Raw genomic sequence first — 10,009 nt, 5'->3', positions numbered from 1 at the left:
TCTGCCGCTGTGATCGACGTGGCGACGGCAGGGGTAGTGAAGCTTCCGGCGTCGAGTCCCGCGTAGGCTGGGGCACTGGTGTGCAGTCCTCGTGGGTGTCTAGCGGGTCGCGGGGCCCAGGCGTGCCGTATGCTGGGGTTGGATATTGGATCGTTGGGGGGGGGGTGGTAGTGGGTTACTGGGGCCCCCGTGGATGTGAGGTCTCGTATGGAGACTGTGTCCACCCGCCCGTCCGGGTACGCAATGTAAGCATACTGGGGGTTGGTGTGGAGGAGGTCGACCCTCTCGACCAGGGGGTCCATTTTATGGGTCCTCACGTGTCTTCTCAGTAGGACCGGCCCTGGGAACGTCAGCCATGGCGGTAGCGATGTCCCCGATGTGGACTTCCTTGGGAAGACAAACATTTTCTCATGAGGGGTGGCGTTAGTGGCAGTGCAGAGCAGTGACCGAATAGAGTGGAGCGCATCGGGGAGCACATCCTGCCAGCGGGAGGTCGGAAGGCCCCTAGACTTTAAGGCTAGCAGGGCGGCCTTCCAAACTGTCGCATTTTCTCTTTCCACCTGTCCGTTCCCCCGGGGGTTGTAACTGGTGGTCCTGCTTGTGGCAATACCCCTAGCGAGCAGATACTGGCGGAGTTCGTCGCTCATAAATGATGAGCTCCGGTCGCTATGGATATAGCTGGGGAAACCGAACAGGGTGAAGAGGTCGTTCAGACATTTAATGACCGTGGCACTGGTCATGTCTGGGCAGGGGATGGCGAACGGGAAACGGGAGTACTCATCAATAATGTTGAGGAAGTACACATTGCGGTCGGAGGAGGGGAGAGGCCCTTTAAAATCAACGCTCAGGCGCTCGAAGGGGCGAGTGGCTTTTATCAGGTGAGCCCTGTCTGGTCTATAAAAGTGCGGTTTGCACTCAGCGCAGACTTGGCAGTTCCTGGTCATGGTCCTGACCTCCTCAATGGAGTAAGGCAGGTTGCGGGCCTTGATGAAGTGGAAGAACCTGGTGACCCCCGGGTGGCAGAGGTCATTGTGGAGGGCCCGCAGCCTATCGATCTGCGCGCTGGCGCAGGTGCCACGCGATAGAGCATCCGGGGGTTCATTGAGCTTCCCGGGCCGGTACAAGATCTCGTAATTGTAGGTGGAAAGTTCGATTCTCCACCTCAAGATCTTGTCGTTTTTTATTTTGCCCCTCTGCTTGTTGTTAAACATAAAAGCAACTGAACGCTGGTCAGTGAGCAGGGTAAATCGTTTTCCGGCCAGGTAGTGCCTCCAATGACGCACAGCCTCCACAATAGCCTGGGCCTCCTTCTCAACAGCGGAGTGTCTGGTCTCCGGTCCCTGGAGGGTTCGTGAAAAGAAGGCCACGGGTCTCCCCGCCTGATTAAGGGTAGCGGCCAGGGCAAAGTCGGACGCGTCGCTTTCCACCTGGAAGGGGATGGATTCGTCCACTGCGTGCATGGTGGCTTTGGCAATGTCTTCCTTGATATGGTGGAAGTCTAAGCGGGCCTCTGCCGTCAAGGGAAAAGAGGTGGACTTGATCAGCGGACGGGCCTTGTCCGCATAGTAGGGGACCCACTGGGCGTAATAGGAGAAAAACCCTAGGCACCTCTTCAGGGCCTTGAGGCAGTGGGGCAGTGGGAGTTCCATAAGGGGATGCATCCAGTCGGGGTCGGGACCGATGACTCCGTGTTCCACAACACAGCCAAGGATGGCGAGGCGGGTTGTGCGGAATATGCACTTCTCCTTGTTATACGTCAGGTTCAGGAGTTGGGCGGTGCAGAGGAATTTTGAGAGGTTTGCGTCATGGTCCTGCAAGTCATGGCCGCAGATGGTCACATTGTCCAGATATGGGAAAGTGGCCTGCAACGCATTTTGATCGACCATCCGGTCCATCTCCCTTTGGAAGACGGAGACCCCGTTGGTGACGCCAAAGGGAACTCTAAGGAAGCGATAGAGGCGGCCGTTTGCCTCAAAGGCAGTATACTGGCGGTCCTCAGGGCGGATAGGGAGCTGGTGGTACACTGATTTCAGGTCAATGGTCGAGAAGACGCGGTACTGTGCGATCTGGTTGACCATATCAGCTATGCGGGGGAGTGGGTAAGCGTCCAGCAGGGTGTAGTGATTTATTGTCTGGTTGTAGTCGATGACCAGGTGCTGCTTCTCGCCGGTCTTAACGACCACAACCTGGGCTCGCCAGGGGCTGGTGCTGCCCTCAATAATCCCCTTCTTCAGGAGCCGCTCCACTTCGGTTTTAATGAAAACCCTGTCCCCGGCACTGTATCGCCTGCTCTTTGTGGCGATGGGCTTACAGTCGGGGGTGAGGTTAGCAAACAGTGGGGGGGGGGGGTGACTCTGAGTGTGGAGAGGTTGCACCTGGTGCGCGGCGGGCAATTTGGAAGCTGCTGGCTGTGGACTGTGAGTGGGGGGAGGGGTCCACCGTACGCCATCGTAACACTTTTAAGGTGAAAATCTAACCCCAGTAGAACGGCAGCGCAGAGGTGGGGCAGGACCAGAAGTTTAAAATTATCGTACACAGTCCCGTCTACTAAGAGTGTCACCACGCAGTAGCCGCCAATGTCCGCCGACTGGGACTTGGAGGCCATAGAAATCCGCTGGTGCGCAGGCAGGACTGGGAGAGAGCAACGCCGCACCGTGTCGGGGTGGATGAAGCTCTCCGTCCTCCCAGAGTCAAAAAGGCAGGTTGTTTCGTGACCATTTACCTTAATGTCCATTGTGGACCGGGCCAGTTGGTGCGGTCTCGCTTGGTCCAGCGCAACGGAGGCCAGCTGCGGGTATCAGATGAGGCGGTGTTGGGGGCCTGCTGCGTCCCGGCTGGTGTCCAAGATGGCGGCGTCCATGATCCCCATGTGGCTGGAGGCGTCCAAAATGGCTGCTGTTCCGGTGGTTCGCACATGGCTGGGGAGGCCCAAGATGGCGGCCCGCATGCGGCGCTGCTGGGGTTCGGGGTGGCTTTGGCCCTGCAGACGCTGGCGTGGTGTCCCTTCTTCCCGCAGCCCGAGCAGATCGCATTTTTCGCTGGGCAGCGCGCTCTGGGGTGTTTGGCCTGGCCACAAAAGTAGCATTTCTGGCCTTGGGACACTGCTGCGGTAGTTGGGCCATTGCTGGGATGTGGCTGGGGTGGCACAGCGCTATGAGACGGTCCTACCGTGTCCCAGGCTGTCGTTCCCTGCGGCGTCCACGGTGCAGAGGAGTAGGCATCCATGCCCTGGTAGGCTGCATCCAATGATAGTGCGAGTTCAGAGGCCTTGTTGAGGTCGAGGTCACTCTGCTCCAACAGTCGCTGTCGGGTGTAATTGGACCTGTGGCCCGCTACAAAAGCGTCCCGGATAAGTTCCTCTGTGTACACGGCGGCCTTTACATCCTTACAACCACAGGCCCAGCCAAGCACAGACAGTGCCTGAAGGTATTCCTCGGTCGATTCCCCAGGTTGTTGTTTACGACTCCCCAGGAGGTGCCTGGCGTACACCTCGTTCACTGGGCCCGTGTACTGGTCCTTGAGGAGCTTGAGAGCAGCCGTGTACGAGGTCGCGTCCTGGATGACCGAGTACGCTCGGTGGTTCACTTTGGAGGTCAGGACATCCAGTTTGTCCTCATCCGATTTGACCGTTGCAGCGGAGGCGATCAGGAATCTTTCAAAGCACCTAAGCCAGTGAGCAAACTTGGTGGATGCGTCCGCCTCCCGATGGTCTAAGTCCAGGCATGCTGGTGTGAGGATCTTCTCCATTACAAAAAAATCTTGTTAATAAAATTGATGCGCTATTAATTACTCAAAAGACTGAGGTTAAGCGAGTAACTAACAGGCTTTTATTAACAAGAGAGTGAAGGTGTGCCTCGAGTGGTCGACCAGTCCAGAATACAGAGGGACTGTGGAGCAGTCACCTTTATACCTGGACTCGTGGGAGGAGTCAGCCGAGGCATGTACAGACATGTACACAGTGGAATACAAACACCCACACAGGCAGGTATAACAATGGTTTACCACAATATGTACTTGTGAAACCTCTGTAACCCAAACATTACTGCTAACCCCTCTTTATCCAACTGGGAATAGATTTTTTCCCCTGGCAGAGTTCGAGACATAAACCCTATTGGTCTTTCTGTTCCATCTTCCAAGCTGTGTGAAAGAACCGCCCCCACCCCGTAAGGTGAAGCATCACAAGAGAGAATGATGTCTTTCTCTGCATTGTAGTGAGCCAGCACATCCGAGGACAGCATCAGTTTCTTGGACTGTTCAAATGAAACCCTCTGCTCCTCTTCCCACTGCCACGGTGTCTTCTTGCGCAAAAATTTGTGAAGAGGTGCTAACACTGTTGCCAAGTTTGGTAAAAATCTGTTATAATAGTTTAGCAGTCCCAGGTAAGCTTTTAACTCAGTCACATTGGTAGGAGCTGGGGCCTCCTGCAGTGCTTGTACCTTCTCCTTGATTGGATGGAGCCCGGTGGTGTCCACTCTGTGTCCCAGGAACACGGCCTCATTCCCCAGGAAAGTGCACTTACTCCTCTTGAACCGTAACCCAGCCTTATCCAATCTTTGTAGTACCTCTCTCAGAGTGCTCAGATGCTCCTGGTCGGTTCTTCCCATCACCAGAATGTCATCCAAATAGATTGAAACATGTGGGATCCCTTGCAGTACACCCTCGATAGTCCTCTGGAAAATAACTGGACTAGACGAGACACCAAATGGCAAGCGGTTATAGGTAAACAAACCCTTGTGTGTATTTATGGTTACATACTTCTTGGATTCCTCATCTAGTGTAATCTGCAAGTATGCATGACTCATATCCAGCTTTGTGAATTTCTTCCCTCCAGCCAGGTTCGCAAAGAGATCCTCTGTTTTGGGAATAGGATACTGTTCTAGTTTAGACACCCTATTTACTGTCAATTTATAATCTCCACAGAGTCTTACCGAATTGTCCGGTTTTAAAACAGGTACAATGGGAGCTGCCCATTCTGAACATTTCACGGGTTCCAGAATGTTCTCTCTCAAAAGACAGTCAAGCTCAGCCTCTACCTTTGGTTTCATGGCATACGGCACAGGTCGTTGTTTAAAAAACCTTGGCAGTGCTTCCTTGTCTACATAAATCTTAGCCGGGGGGCCATTAAATGTGCCAAGTTCTTCCTTGAACACGTTCTCATGTTCAATCAACACTTCTTGCAAAGACAACTGTTTGCCTCCCTCTATTTGATTTATTGCTCCCCAATCTAATTTAAGTTCTTGTATCCAGCCCCGACCTAACAAGTTTGGTCCAGAACCCGATGCTACAACTACAGGTAGCTGTTCCACGGTGTCCCTGTGTTGCACAGTTACAGTAGCTGTACCCAATGTCACCACTGTTTTAAGCTGCATAGAGCAAGACTTTAACTCTGGAACTTTTGCACGGTTCCACAATTTTGAGTACTCCTCCCTGTTCATTATGGTTACGCCGCATCCTGTATCCACTTCAAAGTTGACCTTAGAGTCATTTATTGTCAGTTGCAAAGTGATAGGATCCACTTTTGGAATGTTCTCTACCATACTATGCATTATGAACATGTCGTCTTCTTTCTCAGCTTCCCCGCTAATGTGATGTGCTCCCTGTTTTTTCACTTCTTGATGGGCCTTCAATAACCACAAAACTAGAAGTTATAGACTTAAACAAGTTGGCTTTTAATCACTAAGATCAGAGCTAACATCTCAACACGCCGACTGGTTCACAGGAATGAGTCATACAGATCCTGGGATCTTTATGTAAGAGAAGTCAGGGGCGGAGCCAAGAGCCAAGACCTGGAACCTCCCAGGTTAGTCGGGAAAGAGGAAGTGAAACTATACACAGTGGGGGAGGGTAATATACATGAGTGCAAAATGAATACAGGATCAAGACAAACAGATTTCATTACACTTCTCTTCCTAGGTTTTGCTTTTCTCCCCCTTTTGGTTTGTATTCCTCCACGGTTCCTTTTGCCCTGCATGCACGTTTTATATGTCCTTTTTTCCCCACACTTGTGGCACTTTTCCTCCAGGAACCTGCGTTCCCTCGCCAGGTGATTGCCATTGCATCTATAACATGCTCACGTTGTGGTTTCTGACGCAAAGTTAACACGTGCACAACAACCTGACCTCCAATTTGCCTTGTAGTAGCCCAGTCTGAACCTTGTATTTCTTTTACATCTCGGTTCGCTGTCTCTACGGCTTGAGCAAGTTCCAACGCTTTTTCATACGTAAGCCCAGTCTCGGACAATAATCTCCTCTGCATTCGATTATCCATTATTCCGCAAACTAGCCTATCTCTCAGCATGTCTTTCAGGTTGTTCCCGTAATTGCAATCGTGTGCCAATTTTCTCAACACCGCTACATAGTCCAATACAGTCTCTCCCGGTTTTCTGTTCCGTGAATTAAATTTGAAATGCTGTACAATCTCACTCGGTCTGGGATTGAAATGTTCCTTCAGCAAGGCCACTAATTCAGCAAATGTACTGTCTCCCAGCTTTGCAGGACTGCATAAGTTTCTCATTAAACTATATGTCTGACTTCCCATGGAAGTGAGCAAAACAGCTCTCCTTTTTCCGACATCATCTATATCATTTGCTTCAAAGAAATGCATCAGCACCTCGCAGTACTCATCCCAGGTCTGAGTCTGAACATCAAAAGCAAAGATCTTTCCTGACATAGCAGCCATGATCTGTTATTCAGCGCTCTTTTATTTCTCTTCTTCAAGATGTGATCTGTTGATCCTTGTCGCCAATATGTGATATCCGAGTGGTAAGGTCCGAAACTGAGATAAGCGAGATCCTAAGGAACAAAACCCAATTGTTTATTACACGGTGTAGCAGAGAAACATCTCTTACAGGCTGCAAGCAAAACACAGTATTTCTAACTGCACGATGCAAGATGGAGGAACCCCTCTGAGTCATACCCATAATGCAATGCCACATTACCATACTAACTGGTGTACCAGGACATTACCTTAAACACTGGTGAATATGATCCCTTAATCTTTGGCTCCATCTGGTGGATAACTTAAACATTACATCCCAGATTACTATAGTGGGGAAATGTGAGGTTATCCACTTTGGTAGGAAAAATAAAAAAGCAAATTGTTATTTAAATGGAGAGACTACAAAATGCTGCGATACAGAGGGATCTGGGGGTCCTTGTACATGAATCACAAAAAGTTAGCATGCAGGTACAGCAAGTAATTAGGAAGGCAAATGGAATCTTGGCCTTTATTGCAAGGGCGATGGAGTATAAAAGTAGGGAAATCTTGCTACAACTGTACAGGGCATTGATGAGACCACACCTAGAGTACTGCATACAGTTTTGGTCTCCTTATTTAAGGAGGGATATACTTGCATTGAAGGCAGTTCAGAGAAGATTCATTAGGTTGATTCCTGAGATGAAGGGGCTGTCTTATGAAGAAAGGTTGAGCAGGTTGGGCCTATACTCATTGGAGTTTAGAAGAATGAGAGGTGATCTTATTGAAACGTATAAGATTCTGAGGGGGCTTGACGGGGTAGATGCAGAAAGAATGTGTCCCCCCCATGGGAAAATCTAGAACTAGGGGGCATAGTTTCAGAATAAGGGGTCGCCCATTTAAAATGGAGATGAGGAGGAATTTCTTCTCTCAAAGGGTCGTAAATCTTTGGAATTCTCTACCCCCGGAGAACTGTGGAGGCTGGGTCATTGAATATATTTAAGGTGGAGATAGACAGATTTTTGAATGATAAGGGAGTCAAGGGTTATGGGGAACGGGCAGGGAAGTGGGGTTGAGGCCAAGATCAGATCAGCCATGATCTTATTGAATGACGGAGCAGGCTCGAGGGGCCAAATGGCTTACTCCTGCTCCTATTTCTTATGTTCTTATGTTATGTAACAAACTTTAACAGATTTTTCAAACACAATTTCCCTTTCATAAATCCATGTTGACTCTGCCCAATCCTATTATTATTTTCTACATCCTTAATAATAGATTCTAGCATTTTCTCTACTACTGATGTCAGGGGATCATCCAGTCGTTGACCAGATAAAATGTTTTTTGTGCCCATTTCACAAATGCATGCTCCTGTTGGAGAGCCCCACCTGCCAGGAGCACATAAGAGGCTGATTGCTACTGAAAATCCCTGCTAGGGCTCATTAAAGAGGCTGCATGGCATTTTGGTGGCCAGCGCTTGTCCTAACGCCCTCTCTTAACAGCAACCAGCTGTTTGGGAGTAAACGCGGCGTTGATGTCGATTTCAAGCACTACTTAAAGGGATACTCACCATTTCATGTTCACTTGCTGCTGGAGCTGTGAAGAGGACCGCTGAAACACCTCGGGAGACTTTCTGGGACATTGTCAAGACTTCAACACTCGAGCAACATTTATTTTCTAAATTCTCTGAGGACTTCACCTAAAAGAATAAGTGCTGTGCTACTCCACCTTATAGGAGTCACCAGGAGAAATGGAACGCTTGGTCATGGGCATCTTGGTCCCTCTTGGTCTGGACGAGGAATGGGAGGAGGACATGAGGTCAGGCAGAGCAGCACCAGCTGCTGCAGGAGAGAGGGACAGAAGGGCGAGGTGGCGCCCTTCCCCCCTGCGGGTATAGGACATCCCTCCTCCTCTGGATCTCCTACATCAGGACCTCCAATGCTATGTCCGAGAACCTGTGCACCCTCTCTCTCAGTCCGAGCCATCCTGCAACGTGCTGCTGTGTGCCAGCCAGCGGATTCAACAACTTGGGCTGAATTTTAATGGGGAAGATGGGGGGGGGGGGGGGGGGGGGGGGAGAGGGTGGCTCCGAGGTGGTCGGGAAACCAAGAGAATGGGTTTCCTGCAGACCCTGCTGAATTTAACAGAAGGACCCGATTTGAATGGGAAGCCGTTGCGTCCCATTCGCAGCCAGCCAGATTGAGAGGTTGACTGACTCTGGGTGGATAGGCCTGTGACACTAGGCCGCATAGAGGAGGGAGGGAGGGATCACGTGGGGGCTGGGGTCGGCCGGAGGAGCACGGGATGGGTCTGAAAAGAACGCGGGCCAGCCGGAGCAGTGGAGGGGGTGGGGGGAGTCGGGTGAGGATCGGGGTCCGGGAGCAGCACATGGGGGGGGTCTGAAGGGATCAGGGGGCCGGAGGAGCGGGGGTGGGTGTGGAGGGCCTCGTGGGAGGATCAGAGGCCTGAGTGGGGGGGGAGGGGGTGGGGGGGGAGAACAGCCTGGCGGAGGATCGGTGACCTGGTGGGGGGAGATGGGGCAATCGGAGGCCGGGGGGATGGGGAGGCTTGTGGAGGATTTGGAGGCCTGGGGCGGTGATCAGAGGCCTCATGGGGGGGGCGGTCCCCGATCGCGGGGGTGGGTTAGGCGGGGACCCTGGATTCAGCAGGTAAATGTAAAGGCAGCAGTCCTCGCCTTGCTTTAGCTGGCGGGTTTCACGAGATGTGCAAAACCCGACAAGCTAAAGTTAAATACAAAATGGAGGTTAAAGAGACTTCCAGCCTCATTAAAATAGTTAGACGACCCGCCTCCTGGCAGTGGATTGGCCGCCCGACCCCCATCCCGCCTCTATTAAAACTGGAAATGGGTGAGTTGGAGGCAGGCTCAGGTTGGGATTCTGATTTTTTAACACTTTAGCTTACCCCCAACACACCCGTTTTCTTTTAGGTGAAAATACCCCCCCTTCAATGGAAGTGGGTGCGAGGAGCCTACATATACTGCTCCACGAAAATTGCTTCTAATCAGCACTTGAGTGCTAAACCTGCAGGTATCTGGTTTAGCACCTCCAGGCAAATTCAGATTATGGCAATCAGCAATTAGGACCAAAATTGCGTGCTACAACCAAACTCTCAAACAGGCGTGTCTTATTAGCACAGCACCCATTTAGCGCCTGTTTTCAACTTTTGGCCAAAATAACCCCCTATATATTTCAACACCTTCTGTAACTGCCTGAATCTTCCCAATCTCTAGAATTTCCTCCCCAAGCCCAGCTACTCCCAAATTCTACCAAGCCAAGGCTTTAATTCCATCACGTGCTCC

The sequence above is a fragment of the Somniosus microcephalus genome, chromosome 9 (assembly GCF_052327205.1).
Source record: "Somniosus microcephalus isolate GS21.2 chromosome 9, FLI_Smic_1.0, whole genome shotgun sequence".
NCBI lineage: Eukaryota > Metazoa > Chordata > Chondrichthyes > Squaliformes > Somniosidae > Somniosus > Somniosus microcephalus.
The sequence above is the reverse complement of the archived record's forward strand: the minus strand, read 5'-3'. Positions refer to the sequence as shown.